The 21,790-nt window shown below is 38.7% G+C and overlaps 1 protein-coding gene and 1 long non-coding RNA gene across 2 annotated transcripts in view; both read left to right on the top strand.

The window, feature by feature from the left end:
* Nucleotides 1-21,790, top strand: part of LOC307042245 (uncharacterized protein) — a 492,007-nt gene that overhangs the window by 181,998 nt on the left and 288,219 nt on the right. The window lies entirely within an intron of this gene.
* On the top strand, nt 20,183-21,253 carry LOC307042251. Its single transcript, XR_013809050.1, has 2 exons — nt 20,183-20,412; nt 20,935-21,253. It is a non-coding gene; the product is annotated as an uncharacterized lncRNA (long non-coding RNA).

The raw sequence follows: 21,790 nt of genomic DNA, 5'->3' as shown, positions 1-21,790 counted from the left end.
GTTTGTTTGAGCCGGGCTGCATTTTCTGATGAAAAAACAAAGCGATGGTTTTGTACTTACGCCAACGTGAATTAAAAAACATTATTTTGTTAAATAAAAACATGGTGATGTTTAGTAAATGATTACATGTCTCTTATTTAGCACAGAATATGATCCTATCCGTGACATATGGATCTTAACAAATATCCGCTATATCAGATACCTGTAGATGTATCAGCTGTTTATTTCACATGAGTTCCAGTGTGGCAGCTTTTCACGGCTCCCCCTGGTGGATCCATGATCCATTGCAAGTGGTTTCATTAAAATTACATTTATTTATCAAGGGGGCGTATCAAGTCCTGCGGGGGGGGTTTCCTTTTCAGCAGGGGCCAACCCCGTGCAGATCACGGACCCGCACGGGTAGGCGTCTGAAATGAAGTGCTACATCTGTAAGAGCTCTTAATTTTCTTCATTCACTGTAACTGGCAAGCAGTTAATTTATGAACCCACAGGTAGAATTATAAATATGTTGACATAATTTAATTACGTCTCCGTAGCAACACGCTTGTAAACTCATTTCAAATGCCTTCCTACCTGCCGCGGCACATTTTACTCAATATACTGCTGCTACTGAGCAATTAACAAGGTTCTTTTTTCATGTGAATGGTGCTTTAATGTATCTCACTCAATTCTCTCATATGCAATATCTTATACATTTTTCTCATAACATTTCTCAAAGATCGTTGGACATCCAATTTTGATATTTTATTTTTCTTTCACTTTTAAACTAATTTGTCTTATTGTTGTCGTATTCTTTAAATGTTATTTCATTTTATTATTTTCATTTTAATATTTTTATTTTTACTCTTACATACTAACCCTTACCACAGTTGGGAGAAGTACTCAGATCTTGTCCTTGAGTAAAAGTAGAAGTACCAGAGTGTAGGAATACTCTGTTACAGTAAAAGTCCTGCATTCAAAATGTTACCCAGGTATAAGTACAAAAGTATTAGCATCAAAATATACTTAAAGTACCCAAAGTAAAAGTAGTCATTGTGCAGATTGGTCCATCTCAGAATATATATATTATGTTTTATAATGATTGATCATTAAAGTGTTCTCAAAGCTGGTAAAGGTGAAGCTAGTTTGAATGACTTTGTATACTGCAGGGTAGCTTGTGGATTTACTCCAGGTGGAACTAAAGTCTGATTTAACACTTGATTATATTTCACATCATTCATCCACATCTGTGAAGTAACTAAAGGTATTAAATAAATATAGTGGAGTAAAAGTACATATTTAACCTCTGAATTGTAGTGGAGTAGAAGTGCAAAGTAGAAAAACACAAGTAGCCTACAGTACTTGAGTAAACATACTTAGTTACTTTATCCTGTTCCCTGTATTCCGAGAGCCCCCAGTACAGGGGGCTGCGGGGTGTTTTTTCACGAAACTGTGTCTCAGCGCATCTTAATATTTAAAAACCTATTAATGTGTCATACTCACTTAACGGTAAGAAAGTCAGCTAACTGAAGATACAAACCATTTTTACCGAAACAAAGCACAAGTCTCACAAGAAGCGTCTAAATGAGCCCTGAGCGAAACAATTCTAGTGCACTTGGCACAGAACTCACGGTAAAATTACCCTTATTACTGATCGTATATGCACATACAGCTGAAATTCCACAGATTCCACAGATGAGGTATTAGAATCATCACTGAGCGATCAGAACTCGCGACAGGGGAAGCAAACACAGACATCACAACACGTAGCATTACCAACCCGATATGACGGCAAGACGTGAACATGTGACGATTTACCATGCTGGGAGACGTGAAGATGTCACGATTTCGTCCCTTCAAACGTGAGAGTTACACGGTATTGTTAACCCATGTTAACCAGTGGAAAAATAACCGGAAATGCCAAGCAAATGCTACCCCGACGGTCGGTTGTTATTGTCAATATTTATATAATAATGATTTATTTTTTAATAGTCACACTCGATTACGCCGATTTTCTTGTTGCCCCAGCTGGTCGACACCTCTTTTAGCAGAAACAAAAATCTACATTAATGTATTAAATCGATGTTAATTCATGTGTGTGGATGTGGAATTAACGGACGTGACGTTGTGCGATTGAGTTGCCAGGCAACAGCTTCGGTTCATGTTAATTTACAAACTCTTCAACTGCAACCGTAGTTATATTTAACACTAGGATTGCAAAAGAGGTCGCTGTATACCTAAAACCGCCAACGGGTAAAATGTACCCGCTATAGATTTTCAAGGTACAATGTTCTTTTATTTAATATACAGAACAGTGAGCTTTGATCGCACAGGGATGAAACTTTTACCAATAGAATCTGTGGACTCTCAGCTTTTCATATGATATAGGTTGTGCAGATAGCATGAAGTTTAAAATATCGCTAAGAGTGCTGATTTAAACGCTTGGTGTTAGACTTGTGTTTTGTTTAGGTACAAATCTCTCTATCTCTCTCTATCGATATATCTGTAATGTTCTGTTCTATGAACATATAATTGTCTACATAAATAGACGACGCGGACTACTTCTCTCATTCAGAGTGTCCATCTTTATTCAGCTGGCACGTAACCTGCACACATGCATTACGTCCTCAACGTGAGCTCAGTCATCCTAGATCTTGTATTCTCCAATATGTTACACTATCTATCTGTCTATCTCTCTCTCTATCAATATATCTATCTATATATCTCTCTCTCTCTCAATCTATCTCTCTATCTATAAGGAACCGCAGTAGACAAAAGGCGTTGCTATAGCAACACGTCATGTTTACGCTGCATTTTCTATGAGGTAAATATTACCCGCTGGCGGATATAGATATAAATGGATTTTGTTTGGGCGATTTTTTCAATCTGACTTCATATTGACAATTGTTAACAACAGAGGGTGCTACATAACACACTTTCAGGAAAAGTCACGGACTGGGAGACTTTAATATGTTATTGAACAAAAGTTACATACAATCAAAAAACATGTTAGAAGGCCTCACAAAATACTTTAATGCAAATTAAAATGTAAAGGTGAAGGAATGTGTGTATAACAAAATACATCGGTGATAAACCAAACCGGAAACTGAGTAGGCAAGATCCTCAGCTCGATGATTGGATGGTTTAGCCGCAATGCATGCTGGGATTTGGTGTATAGGTGATGTGAAATCTGAAAACATTTTTTTTAAATAAAATAATACTTTATTCCGAGTGTGCTTGATTTTCTATTTGAAAGTCATCACATAACGGCATTGTAATACACGGTTCGGCTGCATTAAATATTACATATCTGCTGTAGTTCTCTATTTATAGAGCCCTGCTGAGAAGAGACTTCTAGACAAACATGAATAACTGCTGAAAACGTGACGTGGATCATAAACATATAAGCAATTAAACAACATCTTACATTTCTTTTCACACAATACGTCTCCTTTCAGTATCAACACTAATTCGTAGATAGGCTGTATTTACACCATAACGGTGCACCTGGTGGTTGAAGCACGTTATTGAATTGTGTTATTTTATTATTAGATATTAATAGGAGGATGTGCAAAACAGACAAACTAATAAGGCTTAATTTAAACATTAAAGAGTACTTTAGGTTAAGGTCTTCTTTTCAATAAGAAAAAAGCTTTGGGGGTATAGAAGAAGAATATGGAGGGATGAAACCCTCTTTAATGGTCACACATGCAGAGCACACAGTACACAGCACACACAGTGACATTTGTATCTACAGATAAATATTAAGCCTGACAAAGTACTTAACGTCTAATATATTGCCTTCCTGCAATGTTAAACTATGTTTAAGCACTTATTTGTTTATTATTTGTTTATTATTAAATTGATATTATACATATGTATTATACTCTTATAAGATGTATGTAGATAGTATAAGAAATGTGCAGAATGACAGGTTAATGGTCGAGGTATACACACATATTGATAGATTTCTTGTAATGCACTGTTGAGGAACCTGTGACCCAAGTTTTTCATTCATTGCATAACTACACCGTAGTTGTGTATACTATGATATGTCAATAAACCTTAGAAAATCTTGAAATCTTGAAAGGGATGTGCAAACTAGTCATTATATACAGTCTTTAATTAACTATTAGAAGAGAATAACGAGCAATGAATATACTTTATAGGGATCCTATTAATATCTAATAATAAAAATAATGAAATTCATAACATGCTTTAACCACTAGGTGTCCCTTTCTATCAGCATTGCACCTTTATTTTGTAAATACAGCCTATCTACCAATTGGATCAAATATAAAAGTCAGCCGAATTAGTGTTGATACTGAAACGAGACGTATTGTGTGAAAAGGAATGTAAGATGTTGTTTAATTGCTTATATATTTATGATCCACGTCACGTTTTCAGTTTTGGCGGCAGTTCTCCTGTGTGTCTAGAAGTCTTCTCAGCAGTGCTCTATAAATAGAGAATTACTGCAGATAGGTAATATTTAATGCAACCGAACCGTGTATTACAATGCCGTTATGTGATGACTTTCAAAGAGAAAAGCAAGCACACTCGGAATAAAGTATTATTTTATTTTTAAAAAACGTTTTCAGATTTCACATCACATAAACACCAAATCCCAGCATGCATTGCGGCTAAACCATCCAATCATCGAGCTGAGCATCTTGCCTACGTCTGTTTCCGGTTTCGTTTATGACCGATGTATTTTGTTATACACACATTCCTTCACATTTACATTTTAATTTGCATTAAAGTATTTTGTGAGGCCTTCTAACATGTTTTTAAATATAACTATGGTTGTAGCTGAAGAGTTTGTAAATTAACATGAACCGAAGCTGTTGCCTGGCAACTCAATCGCACAACGTCACGTCCGTTAATTCCACATCCACACGCATGGGTTAACATCGATTTAATACATTAATGTAGCCTTTGTTTCTGCTAAAAGAGGTGTCGACCAGCTGGGGCAACAAGAAAATTGGCGTAATCGAGTGTGACTATTAAAAAATAAATCATTACGCCGGGGTAGCATTTGCTTGGCATTTCCGGGTATTTCTCCACTGGTTAACAATACTGTATAACTGTCACGTTTGAAGGGAGGAAATCGTGACATCTTCACGTCTCGCAGCATGGTAAATCGTCACATGTTCACGTCTTGCCGTGATACCGGGTTGAGGATTACGGAGCAAACACAGGAGATCGTCTCACTTTAGCTGTTATTCTGATCAAAAGTTTAGTTCAATGGCATTAAAACGATAAAAACGCTACTGAAGGTTAATCTATACGTTAATCCAATGTGTCTGTGTCACTTTAAAAATTATTACTGATAATCCATCATTCCATTTCTATGTAAAAATCGGAGATTTCATATTAGCTGCTAATGATAGCCACCAGAGTGTATTGCAGCTTCCGGTTCCGGGGCATTCTGGCTGCGCATCACTCATTCACCAATGGGTAATGTTTAGATGGATTTTAGGAACTTCCCCTCAATTCTATCGGCTCTAACGGTTAACAAAGGATGTCAATCATCAAAATCGAACGAGGGGGGCCAGAGTTATGGAAAATGCACCCAAATGACCCCAGAAGTGGGGTTTTTTTCTTCTAAATCTCTCTAAAAAGGTCAAATTTCACTTGTTTTGCATCAATCTTGATACAAGGTACTTATTATATGTTATGGTTTGGATACCTAAAGCTTTGAGTCTACTATCGCATCATTCAAGGGTGGTTTTCATTATAAGCAGGGCTCAACGCTAACTTTTAAAAGTGGTTGCCAGGCTGGCAACCAGGCATCAGCTTTTGGTTGCCAAAACTGAAGATACGGTTGCCATTTTTAGTCATTTTAAATAATTAAGATACTATGCAGTTATACATCAACTTAATAATGAAACTGTGACACAAAAAAATGTTCAAATGCTTTACAATAAGTAATTAACACAATTATTTGAAACTTAAGTGGTAGTAAACTTGTCCACCCTCAATGGCTTGTATACAAAACACCAGTAGTGCAGCTGTTGTCATGTTCTTAACATATCACTAGTTTATTGGTCATCAGTTGTCTCCCTTTCAAATGTGGGCTTTCTTGACCTTTGTGCTGACCCCCACCATAGATCCACTGGCCCTTCAGCATTGAAGTCTTGGATTGGCCAGACTAATACATTTCTAATGTTAAATAAATGAAAACCATTCACAGTTAAGAATTAGATATTAATTATTAATGCTGTAAATTACCTTTAATATGTCTAGCTATATTTAAAATACCTTTTTATATAAGTGATTATATTTTTATGCCAATATTTTCCTATGGTAAAGTTTCCTCTTATTTTGGTAGTAATAAGATCGGGACTCTTATTTTGAAGGAACTTTTACAGGAAGTGAATGGACAATGAAGCAGAATGTTTCACCTCCCAAGACTTTACACATTTCCTCTTTGCTTTTCGTTCGGGTTCCCCTTGCGCTTTATCAGTTGAATCACTTTGAACATTCGTTTGAGATGTTGACGGGTTGGCCGAACTTTTTACCCCACAGTCAAACAACTTAATTGCATGCATCGCTTTCTGGCTCCGTAATCACACCAATGCACGTGCAACTTAAGTATCAGGTTCCGACTGGCCACAACAATAATTAAATATCACTCTTAATACAACAAATAATTAACTTTTATCTCTTTTGGGGTGCACATTTAGCTGTTTGCTGTCCTTATTTCTTTATGTTAAAAACTGGTTGCCACTGATGGCAACCAGATGCCAAGAAGTGGTTGACACAATGGTAACCTGGCAACCGTTACTGTCGAGCCCTGATAAGTAATGGTTTTCTTTTGGACGGACACTATAATTTACATTTTACTATGTTCAATTTGAATTTACTTTAATTTAAAACATCTATATTGATTCTGACTTTACTAAATCCAACTCACAGGTTTATCATTGCTTTGAGAAAAAATATTATTAATTTACCCATTTTAGAAGTGAAGTTATAGTAATTTGTTCTGGGAATGTCATTTTCGAGCCTGAGACCTGAAAAACAGGCTCAGGGCTTAACAGGTTAAACCAGTGACCCTAACTAGTAGTTGTATTGCTGAGCGTCGTCTATCGTTTTTGAAACTGTCACGGTTTTAAGTTTGTGTGTCATGTCATGTTTTCCTCCATGTATATTGTGGTCTTTTTTCCCTGTGTTTTCCTGTCTGTCATTAGTTTTCCCTGGTGTGTCTAATTTCCTGATTGTTTTCACCTGTCACCCCTTCTGTGTCTCCTGTGCTAATCAGCGTCAGTCCCGCCCCTGATTATTCCCACCTGTGTCTTGTTACCCTGTGTTTAAATTCCCCTGTCTCCCAGTGTTCAGTGTCAGTTTGTTTTCGTCCCTTGTCATGTTCAGGTCTATGTGCTCCTTGTCTTTTGCCTTGGTCAGGTCTATGCTCTTTTTTGTACTCGTGAAAAGTTTTGTTCCTCACCATGTGAGCGATTTTCTTTTTGTTCTCATTTTTTGTCATCTCATCCTCAGATTAGTTGGTGACCATTTGTTGCTGTATTTTGGAAAATAGTATCCTACCAATACTTTACCTCTGTCTCCTGGGTCGTGCAATTGGGTCCTATCTCCTAAGTGCCTGAGCTCGTAACAGAAACCCATTTTAGATTTAGCTATGTCCACATCCGCATGATGAAAGCATTGACACATTGTCAGAGAAATATGAATTTGACAGTTACAGTTGCTTTATAGTTGCCTCTTTTTCAAAGTAGATTGTTGAAAACATAACAAACACCAAATGATCAAATTTAGTGGCCAATATTATTTTTTTCCCAAGCTATAGTAGACATAATACTTGAGAGCGTTGTTTAGAAGGGGATGCCAACGTTATTTTTATTCATAAAGTACATGTTGTGGTCGCGCGAAGCTACGTCTGTCAAGGTTTTGAGGTAAGGCAGCACCAGTGGCGGCTGGTGTAAAATATTTTTGGTTTGGCTGTTGATATAGTGAGTACACATTTTTTTTTCTAAAAACATGGATGATAACTCATACAATAGAGATTTCAAAGGTCTTTTTATTTTGAAACTCTACATCAGAATGTCCTGATTTTTTCTGAGTGACTAGATGGGATGTCCTGCTATCACCCTGAAGTGAAATGAGTCTTTGATACTGGACCGTTTTTGTTTTGTTCTCATCTAAACACAGAGGGAGGATTCTTTTTGACTCTACCGTAATGCATAGGATATTCGCGCACCGCAATATCACGTGAGGGCTGGCTTGACTAGGTTTTTCCGAGTGGAGGCTGGCTTGACCGCAGTCTAAACTAGAGAGAGAATCGCTGTTAAGGGGGCTACAACTACAACAAGATGAACATATTTGACAGTGATTTAATTGTAATACACGTTTCAAAATGATGCCGAAGTAACAACATACTGATACCGGATAGTAAAAACCATGAATTAAGGCTTTGACAAGTCTGCAGACAGACGGCAGGCGAAAAACCTTTTTAAATGCATGTTTTCTAATGGCGATTTGGCAAAGCTAACGTTGTAAATGCTCCGACCGTCCACACTCACAACAACGGCCTATACAGACATTAATAAACCAGCGACTGTATTCGCCATGACACAGACAGTATGTGGTTTGTACTTGTTTAACTTTTGTCTAGTTTCTGAACAGATATGAAGAGCTGTGAGCTCTGAGTGCTAAGAGCTAACGGCTGTGTTGTTTTTCTGTGGAGCTCATTGAAGATGACGTCACGGCTCCGCCTACACTGCGTTACTATAGATCAGGGGTGTCAAACTCAATTTCTTCGTGGGCCACATTAGCATTATGGTTGCATTCAAAGGGCCGGTTGTGACTATATAAATATACATATATAAATACATAATATATATGAAATAATGTATTATATTATATTATTGCCTCTGCATTGGACTTTTATTGGATAGGGTAATAACTTCATAATTAACTACGTCTGAAAGCAGAAGTCTAGGGCAAATAATTGCAAGTCTCTTCAGTGCGCATGTCACAAAATGAGATGCATTGTGGGACATATAGTTTATGGGCAACATGCTTCTGTAAGATAAGATAAGATAAAATAAGATGGAGCTTTATTAATCCCTGTGGGGAAATTCAGTAGTTTCTCAGTTTAACAGCAACAGGGTAAGATTGAAAAACAGGACAGCACAGATTCACACAGATGAATACAATTAAGGATAAATCAAAGATAAAAAATAAAAATAAGAAATAACTATAAAATAAGAAATTAATTAAAATGAACATAATAAAGTAGCATGTAACCGTATAATAAACGTATTATAATCTTTGCAAGCTCTTGCGGGCCACATAAAATGAAGTCACGGGCCGGATTTGGCCCCCGGGCCTTGAGTTTGACACCCCTGCTATAGATACTACCCCAGTTCCTCACGAGTCTAAAAAACAACTCACGTCAACGCACGTAAGCAACGTGGGCGCCAACGTGAGCGCTCTAGTAACCAACATATTTGACGGCGCTGATTGGCTGAAATTATGTTTCGGCAGCACAGTTTACTATTGAGACTTTTGCAACGTGCTGGTTGCTGCTGTTTGGCTCGGGGGCAGCGCCCCGTAATGATAAACTAATGCCAAGGGCAAGGCCAGGCAGGAAATATGTGATTTATCAGTAACTTTAGACATCGTAACACAATTTTAAACAAGATTTTATTGTAGATTATAGATTTTACTGATACCAATTGTATGATATTTACCTTGTTCATTAAAAATAAAAAATATAAAATATATATATTTTTGAAATATATATATATTTAAATATATATGTTTTAATTTAATATATTTTTTTATATATTTATTTGTATGTGGGAAGAGGTGGGGCGGCGCCCCTAGCGCCCCTATGGGCCGGCCGCCACTGGGCAGCACCCAAATGCAGTAATAAAACAAAGGTATAGTACTTCCAACAAAAAAGCGAGCTTTAATCCAAAAAAGCCAATGACAAAAGAAGACAAGGAACAACTTAACATTACCAAACCAGGGAGCACGAGGAAGGAAAACCAGGGAGCATGAGGAAGGATCAGGACTAAAAACCTCAGGGACAAATATGGAGGGTGATAAGAAAGACGAAGACCGAACAGGGAGCAAAAGGGAAGGACAAGACACAGCTGGGCAGGGGGAAGCAAAAACACAGGAAGGGGGGCAACAGGTGAAGACAATAGAGGTTTCTCAATACTCTAATTTCCCCTCCTCAAATCCTATCCTTGATTCCTATCCTCAAGACTTAGTGCCGCCCACAGGATATGCGAGCGGAGGACTGAGGAGGGGAACCGAGGAGAGAGGAGGGGAAGCAGCAGGCTGTTAGAGAAATGAGAACTCCTCTCCTCTGAGTGGTCATTTTAAAGAGACTTCCATCAATGATGACAGGAGGCACAGCAGACCTCTGTCTGATGGACAGATGTGTTCATGATGACTTATATATTTACTTTGATTCATTGACAGTGCGGTATAATGAGACAATAACAGGCTACAGATGTGGACATATACACACATATTTATATAAATACAATTACAGAATCAAACAAGTATGAGAGCACTCTCATAATAATGTAACATAATCAGAGACTGGATATATCCCCCCCCCCTCTCTCTGGTCGCTGAAATGGGGAATTGAAATGATGGGCCAAAAGTTGTATTTACAAGTATTAAAAGTAAGCATAGGACACCAAAACTGAGACCTGTCTGTCCGCCGCATCTACGCACTGTACAACACACACACCTACACACTGTACCACACACACCTACAGCTCCTAAAGCATAATCAGGCTACAGCCGTTGTGTATTTTATTATGTGAAGCACAAAATGGTCTTAGAAAAATATTGACTCTTTGTTTGTATATATCTACTAAACTACATCATACAAATGCAGAGAGTAATGTAGGCCTGTTATACTGAGTGATATATATTTCACACACTGCTCTGCTTTCTGCACGGACCTCACAGCTGTTCTCACTGTAAACATCACATCGCGATGAAAGCAGTTACTAAAATAATATCCAGGGGATGCATGCAGAGCTGTTATTGGCTGAGATAAGTCTGGCCGTGCGTCAAGCCTCCACCGTTCCCGGAAATGCATCCGTGGAGGAGCCATTAGTGTCTCCTCGGTTAGAGCTCCTCCAGATTACCTCCTCGATGCTCGATGCTCGGTCCTCGATGTGCATTTAGAGAAATTAGATGTCCTTCAACATGGCGCGCTGAAAACCATTTCCAGGTCACTACCAGAGGACCAAGGAATCGAGAAGTCGAGGAGGGGAAATTAGAGTATTGAGAAACCTCTAATGAGACAATCAGACACAGGAGGGCAAACCAGAGTCCTGCACGGGTCTGATTTTCAAGACCCGCTCCTGCCCCGCACCCGCGACGTGCAATACCGAACCCGCCCCGCTACCAGCACATATTGCCAATTAGTTCCGCAACCCGACCCGAACCCGCATATATATGAGCAGTGAAAATGTGCAATTATTAACACACGCAGTTGCATATTTGTCTCAAAAAGCGTGGGATGTTGGTTATTTTCTAGGATGACACCAAAAGCCTCCCAGATGTTGGATTTCACTCTTGAGGAAGTGTTATTGAAAATGTTGTATTCTCCGCTAGAGATCTTCACCTCAGCCATTTTGAATGTGGCGCGCTCAGAAGCAGTTTGATGCGCTGCAGAGGTTATGATTATGCGCGGTCCCGCGGGGGAGAGGTCTGAGGATTTAAACATTAAACTAAATTATTATTATTTTAATATATTTATTATGCAACACCCGCGACCCGACCCGCATCATCTTTGCTTTACCCAGAACTGAACCCGGAAAAAAGCGTTACATAAAAATACCACCCGCGAATCACCTTTTTTGCGGGTCACCTGTCGGGTACCCGCGGGCAGTGTTGGGCGAGTTACTTCCAAAATGTAATATATTACATATTACTTATTACTCTCTTTTGAAAGTAATAAGTTACATTACAATATTACTGTCTCTGAAATGTAATGAGTTACACTACTTTAGTTACTTTTTAGTTACTTTCACCAAAATAACCGCAAAAGAATAGCTAGGTATTTTAAATGCTAAAATGTAGTTTAGTGCAGCTCATTATGCATCCAGTGAAGGGCAATGTGGTATAGCATAACAACTGTGTAGGCCCTTAAGGCTACTAACAACTTGTATTACACGGCTTAGTTGAATACTCGATTCTGATTGTAAATTCTTAACATGTGACACGTTGTTAATACAGCAGTACAGACCGCTGTCAAGGACTATAATGAAGGTTAACATATTGTAAATCAAGGCAAATATTATTAAAACCATGCTCATGGTTTGAAATGGCAAACATTGAAAGGCAAAAGTATTATTAAAACCATGTAGCCTACTACATCATCACCTTGCTCCCATCATATACGCTGGGAAGAGAATATTTACTGTGCTTGAAAACTGGTATCACATCATCATGTGAGGCTGACTTTGTGACCTGGAGAACATTTCAGCTGCAACATCAGCTCGTTGATAATAAGTTTGGGATATGAGATATTTTTGTAGCCATTCGTGGTGAAGGCATCTGTGCTATTGTATGCATTATTTTTGACCCAACATTTCTACAGGCATGTCAGAATATGGTACTATTTTCACATGAATATTCTAGCCATTGTCTATTTTTATACCACAAGCTGCAAAATGACCGCCTTACCCCACTGTACAGGCGGGTAGTTGTTTAGATATACCTGGCACCTGCGGGCCGCAGAGGGGCGGTGTAGTTTCGGGCGACGAAGACTGCTGCTCCGGGGCCGGCGAGTCAGGCGGGAGTAAGCTAGTGTCCACAACGGAGGGTAACGTGATGTCCGCATCTGACCTGTTGCTACTGTCTGCAGTAGATGCAGTGTTGCTGGCGTTTAGTGATGGTTGCTTTAACCATTTTCGTATAAATGATTATCCACAGATCAGATGTGTGTCACTGCTGTGGAAGCACTTTGGAAATGATGCACGTGCAGCGGAGCAGGTCACGCGCACCTGACACAATTTGTTGTTTGTATTTTTCGCTACGTTCTCTTTTTTGAATGGTTGGATAACGCTCAACTTCCCCGAAGATCTCGACGCGAAGCCTAAAGGGTAAACACCAGGTTTACTAATCTACCCGCACAATTAGTCCGGTGTCGGAATGTCTCGCTATGTTAGTACATTCTTAAAAAACAAAACACCATTTAATTTCGGGTTAAAATGTGTTGTAACTGCATTACTGAGCATTGTAACGGGTAATATATTACCCACATTTCATTAATAATGCGTTACATGACTTCGCTACAGCAAAAAGTAACATATTACTGTAACTCCGTTACTTTTGTAACGCGTTACACCCAACACTGCCCGCGGGTACCCGACCCGATGCAGGACTCTGGGGCAAACACAGGAAGGAAGAACATAATTTTAAAATAAAACTGGAAACTAAATACACAAAAATAAAATCGTGGCAACATCGATGCAGAAGTCAGCGTGGTCCAATCAATACAGGGTTGGAGAAACAAGATAAACAATCCGACAGCAGACCTAACTCCGTGGACACAAGGTAAAAGTAATAGTTGGTACAGACACATCAGTTTATTGAGCATGCTGATTAATTCTAAGCATGTCTTCTTTGGGGTTTCCGCTAGGATTTTTTCTTGCCGGTCAAATGTCCGGACAGAATTCGTTTTACCGGACAAATTTGAAACTTACCAGTCATGTTTCAATAATAAGAATAAGAATTGTGGGTAACACTTTGGTAGTCCATAGTTAACACTCTATAAGTCATCAGTTGACATTCAACAACACTGTTTCAACAGACAAGTAACATGCATTCAACTAACTGCCAGTAGAATATATATTAACCATTAGTTGATGATCAACAGATAAGCAACTAAAGTTCAGTCTATTACAGTTAGCATTAGTTGATGATCAACAGATAAGCAACTTTAGAGTTTAGTTGACAATTACATTAAGCATTAGTTGATGATCAACGGATAAGCAACTTTAGAGTTTAGTTGACTATCTGTTGATCGTCAACTAATCTAGAGTTGACTATTAGTATACTTTTAGTAGGTTCTCCATTAAGCGTTTGTAGGCATGTGTTAGGACTATCCAATTAAAGTGAAAAACAGTTGAGAAAAGTAGAAAGTCTATAACCTATCAACAGAACACATACATTCATCCACTAATTATATGCAACAGACATGGGAATAAAGCGAAATGTTTTGCACAACTGATCACGAACACTGGATAACTGAAGTCAATACCAGGCTATAAAGCACAGTAGAACAAACACTATACAAAGCAACAGCTCATCCCCTTTTCTGTCAGTTAATTCTGAATGTGGGTTGAGCGTTGTTGTTGTTGTTGTTGTTGTTGTTGTTGTTGTTGTAGTAGGGGGGGAGTTTTTTCATTTTGGAAAGCTACTTTGGGGAAGTTTTTTGGCGACCTGTTAATAATTATGTTTAGATGTCCTTTAGTAGGATTGAATGTGGTTCACAACTGTTCAGTTTTTACTTGTTGTATATTATTAAAATAACAAAAGCTTTCTTTTTCCGATATGCTGTGTATAGTGTTTGTTCTACTGTGCTTTATAGCCTGGTATTGACTTCAGTTATCCAGTGTTCGTGATCAGTTGTGCAAAACATTTAACTTTTGTCTGTTGCATAACATTAGTGTATGAATGTATGTGTTCTGTTGATATGTTATAGACTTTCTACTGTTCTCAACTGTTTTTCACTTCAATTGGATAGTCATAACGCATGCCTACAAACGCTTAGTGGAGAACCTACTAAAAGTATACTAATAGTCAACTCTAGATTAGTTGACGATCAACAGATAGTCAACTAAACTCTAAAGTTGCTTATCTGTTGATCATCAACTAATGCTTAATGTAATAGTCAACTGAACCTTAGTTGCTTATCTGTTGATCATCAACTAATGCTTAATGTAATAGTTAACTGAACCTTAGTTGCTTGTCTGGTGATCATCAACTAATGCTTAATGTAATAGTCAACTGAACCTTAGTTGCTTATCTGTTGATCATCAACTAATGCTTAATGTAATAGTCAACTGAACCTTAGTTGCTTATCTGTTGATCATCAACTAATGCTTAGTTACTTGCCGGTTTGAACGGTGCTGTTGAATGTCAACTGACACATGTCAACTGATTCACTGTTGACATGCTACTAAGTGTCAACTGATGACTTATAGAGTGTTAACTATGGACTATCAAAATAAGGTGTTACCGAATTGTGTAGCAGAGTTTCCGTTAGCAGGTATTACCGGACTAGGACCGGATATGCTGATGTTTAAAACTCAGTTAATGGGAGTCATTTTTATATTGCTTCAGTTTATAATCGTAACGGATCGAAAAAAATTCAGATTCATTTTTCAATAAATGATTCCACAAACAACAAACAACATAATTATACATTCAAAGAAACTACTTTTAGTAAATGAAGTATATTATTCAAAGGTTAAAAATAACTTTGAATAATAACACGGGAGAAACGGATCCTCTCTTTTCCTCTCTCTCTCTCTCTCTCCCTCTCTCTCCTGACAGCCCGTCAGTTTCTCATGCAGCGCGCTAAACAGTGGGCGGGGCTTCAGGTGATTATGGAGCAGCTGATCTGATCTCTCTCTCTCGTCACACTTCTCTCTCGTTTATGTCCATATCAATCAGATCCAGCTCTCCCGATCAGCCTTTATAGAGAGCACAGATCAAGCTATTAAGAGTGAATATCGGCCGATAATGATCGGCGGCCAATCGATTGGAGCATCGGACATTTTGACCGGCAGGTTTTGAATTTACCGTTTTTTATTAAATGTTACCAGCTAAAAACCGGTAATTTCCGGCTAACGGAAATCCTGGTCTTCTATATGTACATATATGAGTCTGGAATTTCACTGATCTGAAAACAACATAGTTGCAGACCTATATTTGCAATTAATATATTTAGCATCCCAGCAGGGCTGCACACTAAGAAATGAAAGCATTATTTTCTGGTGCATTCCCAATATGTTGACCTTGTTTAAGCCCAGCAGAGTTGTATAGTAGTAACATAAACATTGGAGCTCCACAGACCTCTGGACAGGAGTCCGGGAGGATTCACACCTGGGAATTTTGATAAACAAACTATATTCTGTTACAGTTCTGGCCTCATTTACATGTGTCAATCATCAAATAATGTTATTGTGTAACATTACCTCAAACACATATGTTTATGTTGAAGATTAAATATGAATTGTGATGCTAAATATTCATGCTCTGCCTTTTCTATTCTTCTGTCTGGGACACTCAGGGCTGACCACCAAACCCCAACACACAGTGACTTGTGCTTATTCTGAGAGGGTTACCTTTGAATAGGACATATTCTGCCCATCTTCCGGTTCATCTCAGTATTTAATGCCTCTACTGTGACATGTTTCCATGCTTTAATGTTCAAAAAGCTCTTTATTTGTATCATACTGCCTGTGCTCTTTTCACCCTCTGTCTGAAACCAGAGCCCAGTCTGCTCTGATTGGTTATCAGGCCGGCTCTGTTTTGATTGATCAACCACTTCGAAATGTTCTACCTCTTAGCCCAGAGGTCTGCAACCTTTTTGACCAAAAGAGCCATTTTGCTCCTTTTTCCCCCAATTTTTTTTGTCTGGAGCCGCAAAACAAATTTCATAGCTTGATAGCTAATAAAGTTGTATTTATTGTTATATCAGACAAAAACTACAGTTTTTTTGCATTTATTAGGCTATTTATTACATTATATACAACTGTTAACCTCTAATAAGAAACAAAGAACTCCTATACGGAGAATTACAAATAATACACAGGCCTACTTTAAAATAAATTAAACACAGCACTTTGGGAGTCCTCTGAACATTTGAAGGAAAAAAAAATATTATTAAAATGGGCCCACTTTGAAATAAATAAAACATATAGCTGCACCCTAAAAAGAGTTAAAGGTAGGGTAGGTAAGAATGGAGAAACCAGCTAGAGTGCGCTAGAATTTGAAAATACACAACCGGAAAAAATAGGCCTCTTCCTTCAGACTTTCTTACAGAGTCCCTCCTCCAACACATACGAACGCGCATCATCAATGAGGCCAAGAGATAAGTTTGTGCACAGATGGAACAGAGATGGAAGGCTGACAGGCAGGTAGGCCATCCAGTTATTTTAGCCGGGTCGGCTAAAATGATTGCTCGTGCTTTTTACAGCGCTACGGCTTCGAGAGATGAATTTTTGTATGTATTTATTGTCAAAGCATTTAATATATTCATTGCTATCGGGACGTTAAGAGCATTCCATGGAATATAACAAAAAGTGTTTTCTGAAATAAATTACATACCCCATTGAATTATGACTGAAGATCGTCAGCTGTCTTCCTCTCCCGTGTTGTTCCTCGATACGTAAAGGCTGCAGCACCTTTGACAACTTCTCTCTACATATCAAACATACCGGTAAACCAGCATCGTTTGCTGTGAAAGCATAACTCTGTCCACACAGAATTAAATCCTGTGTTCCTCCGGTACTTTTCTTTGATTTATCCATAGTTTGCTCATCGAGCCGGGGGTCCCCGCGCGAGTGCCTCCAAGAAAAGGCGCTCGCGCAGGACCGTAGCAGGATGTGACGCATATTATAGTTGACCTAATTAAAACCGTTTTGTTTTTTATTTATGTGTCACAGTATCACCTCAAAATACAAGACACGAAACATTTTCAACCGTGCAACAAAATATAAATAGTCCTACAAGTACTTTTATTTTATTTCCTTCTTATTTTTGTCTAAGCTCAAGGGAGCCAGAGCAGAGGGCTTAAAGGGCCGCATGCGGCCCGTGAGCCGCGGGTTGCCGACCCCTGTCTTAGCCCATCACGTATAATGTGATGGAGTGCTAGACCCTGGGTCTGTTGCTGATTCAAAACATTTAGCTGTTTAACCTACGCTAACTCTAGGGGTATTTAACGGTTCACAAACATTTCGGTTCAGTACGTACCTCGTTTTTTAGATCACGTTTTCGGTACAGCAGAAAAAATGATCACAAAACATAAAATATATATATATATTTTTTAATTATTATTAAACTGTGAATAATGTATTCACTCAAATAAATACAAAATATAATAAAATAAACATTAAGGTGCAGCGTTTCGATGAACTGAAATAATCTGTATTTTAACTTTATTATACTAGTACTCACAAAACATAAACTATTAGTTTTGGGTTTTTAATTATTATTAAACTGTGAATATTCACCCAAATAAATACAAAATAAAATAAACATTAAGGTGCAGCATTTCGATGAACTGAAATAATCTCTATTTGAACTGTGCTGTACTACCTAAGCAGCCAGTTTGACATTATGACTTGCTTGTCATTGTATTTTCATGTTTTTTTTAAATAAAAATTAACTTTGCTTGCCGAAAGGGCAGATCTGCTGGCACTAACAATGTCTCCTGCTGTGGAGAACACCCTCTCGCTATGGACAGATACAGCCAGGTAGCACTTTGCTAAAATGGCAACATAAGGATATTTGGCGTTTGTAATAGCTTTGGCTCGGTCTGAACTTTTTGCGAGTGGTGGAGGCTTAAATGCTAGCGGGAGTTTGGTTTGCACTTCAGTCTTTTTTCTTTTGGTACCGGTGATATTCACGTTCGGGTGATGCCTTTTCAAATGAGTGTGCAAGTTTGAGGTATTGCCAGCCGCGTAACCAGTTTTAGTTTAACAATGCCGACAAAACAGCTTTGGTTCGGTCCACCTGTCTTTGTCCGTCATCCTTGTACGTAACTGCGAAACCAAAATGTTCCCAAACCGGAGACATCAATGATGCTGGAGGATTTTCGAGCTCAACTTTATCTGTGTTCGCCATTTCGACAGTTCCTAAAATTACTGACTATTTGAACGCATCCCTCTGACCAGCTCTCATAGTATGCCTCTCGTCCAATGAAATGACTTGCTTGCTCTATGACGCGTTGAACCCATAGACCAGCGGTTTTCAAAGTGTGAGGCGCGCCTCCCCTGGGGGGCGCCAGAGAGCTTCAGGGGAGGCGCAGCGTGAGACACAAAAGAACAAGAAAAAGACGAGTAAAGTTACACTTGCCCACTTGTGACTGTCTGTGGAGACCGAGTTCCCCCACCTCGCCAAAAAGGCTGTAAAAGTGCTCATTCCCTTCACCTCCACCTACCTGTGTGAGTGCAGGTTTTCCGCATTGACTTTGATCAAAAGCAAGTACCGGTCAAGGCTGCAGCCAGAGGATGATCTGCGTTTATTCCTCTGAGCATCAAAGACGCAGACTCATTGTTCCCACTAAAGTAGGGGTGAGTGTAATAAGGAGGCAAAGTTGACGTTCAGTGTGTTACCGGGAGCATATAAGGATTTATCCACCATGTTGAAAATGTTAAAAAAAAATATGTCTTGAGAACACGGCGTGCGGAAATATACGGGTCGTGCTGCAGCTAGATGTGCCTGTCCTCTGTAAGAAGGTGTCGGTGACTGACATGCAAGGAAGAACGGCTGTCCACAGGCTGTTCCAACTTTAACAACTGTATTAACTTCCAGGGTAGTGAATTGAACATGCAATTGTAATTGGGTGTGTGGTATATTTTCATGCACGGACACGCATGTTCCACAACACACAAACTGAACAACACTCAATTTTCCAATCGCTACCAGTGTCCTTGCGATCTTGTTATAATAACAAGTGCACGTTACTGATGCAATATGGTTGAGACCATTCGGGCTTATTCTAGAGGGGTGCAAGGAATAGTCCAAGTAGTGGGGGAGTTTTATACAATATGTTTAAAACATACAAATAAAAAGGTTTAAAAAAGTTATTGTTAAATGTTTTAAGGAGGTGACGCTACTCAGCCAATCAAATCGGTGCAGTCAGAACGATAGATTCAAACACACAGAGACACGACAAGAGGAGAGAAAAAGTCGGAGTAATTTCAAATGGCGGAAGGTAGACAGCGAAAACAGAGCATTTAATTACATTTTCTCTTGCTGGACCTCTTTGAAATGCAATTGAATACCCCTGCATTATAGCAATAACAACAATAATAATAATAATAATAATAACAGCAATAATAATTGGGAGGGGGGGCGCGGCTGTTCTTATGTTCTCTGAGGGGAGGCTCACCTACCCACACTTTGAAAACCCCTGCCATAGACTGTATATATAAATGGACGTAGGGTCCGTGACGTCACCCATAGGATTCTGCAGAGTTGCCGAGAAGCCCTTAGTAGGCGGAGTCGGCCACTAACGGCTCGACAGTGACGTCAGAGTTCAACTCCCGCCTTCTCCAGCCTGCTCCAAATAAGGGCAAAGAGGCGGAGCCGAGGCGGGACATGCTGCCACCAAGCTGATAGTTCCAGAGCTAGCTGAAGCTACCAAGCTAATATGCTCCCCATCTGCACATTGCCGTGGCATTTTACGTTTCTAAGGTAAGCGGACATGAAACTATTCAGCAAAACTATAAACAATAATCTAAGTTATTGAGTTTTTAGCATAATACTTCAGAATCTTAAAATCCCTTAACGTTTGTATGCAATTGTGCTAAATTCAACACTGGAATCAAGCAAATATTAATATGTTTGCATGACATTAGTTATTTATATTTTGATATCACTTAATTATACGTTTAATACATTTAAGTCAAGCTAAGGTACATGTGATGGTAGCTAGTTAGTGCTCTTACCTGTGAGGCCTCCTCCAAACAGCATAATAACCAGACTGTATCATTAAAACTAAGTACCAGTTCTAGATCCTTGACTTTAGACAAACAATTCAAAAGACAACATGTATTTAAAGACCAATCTTTATTTGAATGTGCCTCTTAACCTGATATATTAGTTATACAGTAATAGTATTGACAATCTAAAAAAACTGAGCAACTCAACAGTCAACTTTATGTTTCTTATTGTCTAAAGCATTTGTTATTTTCATTTATCCCCTCTCATATTCAGTGTGGACGGATTGAGACAGCGTGGTGTCCAGAAAGCTGCAGAGACTTCAGGGAGAAACCTCCGTGTGATGGACTTCCTGTCTGTTTGTTTGGCCCAGGGAGGACTGAGGGTCTTTCCTCTGCAAGGAGGACCTGGTCTGATGGAGGAGCCCATGCTGGGCAAAGCTGATACCAACTGCACAGGCCTAGTCTGTCACTTTATTTGACTAAATGTGTTTTACTTTAATAGTTTTACACCTTCTGTCAATATGTGCTTTTTATTTAAAAGATTTTTGATTAAGTTTTGGTTCACATTTTAATAAATTGTATTTGTATTTGCACTCCTTTCGTCCATTATTCTTACTGAAAATGTTAGATTACACATTCACATCTGACTGAAGATTGGCCCCATTTATTTGTGACGTTTCAAACTCTGCGGTACAAGGCACAAGTGAGAGCTCATAAAGCGAGGCAAATAGAAATAATCAGCGGATGGAGTGTAGATGTGGAAATAGGTGCATTCGATCAGCTGACTGTTTTTACAATAAAAGTAGTTTCTTAGTGTACTGGTCTTAAAATCTCATAACATCAGCTTTTAATGTTCCTCTTGGATGTTCTTCGTGACCCTCAGAGAAGGAGAAAATGTTGTGTCTTTCAGGCATGTCCTTTCCTAAAAAAAATTACAGGAAACATAAAACATATTATTGCAGAACAAGTGTGTTATTTATGAAAGCTGTGTGTTTGTGTGTTTAGGGGCTGTAGATATAATTATTTTGTAATTGTAATGTTTTTTATTTATTTCAACAGTGAGCTACAAAGACAATCAGATTATGAATGAAAAGTATGAAGTTCATCAACATTGAAATATATGTTATTAT

The sequence above is a fragment of the Notothenia rossii genome, assembly GCF_949606895.1.
Source record: "Notothenia rossii genome assembly, chromosome: 6".
Lineage (NCBI taxonomy): Eukaryota > Metazoa > Chordata > Actinopteri > Perciformes > Nototheniidae > Notothenia > Notothenia rossii.
Note: the sequence above shows the minus strand (reverse complement) of the source record. Positions and strands in the feature narration are given on the sequence as shown.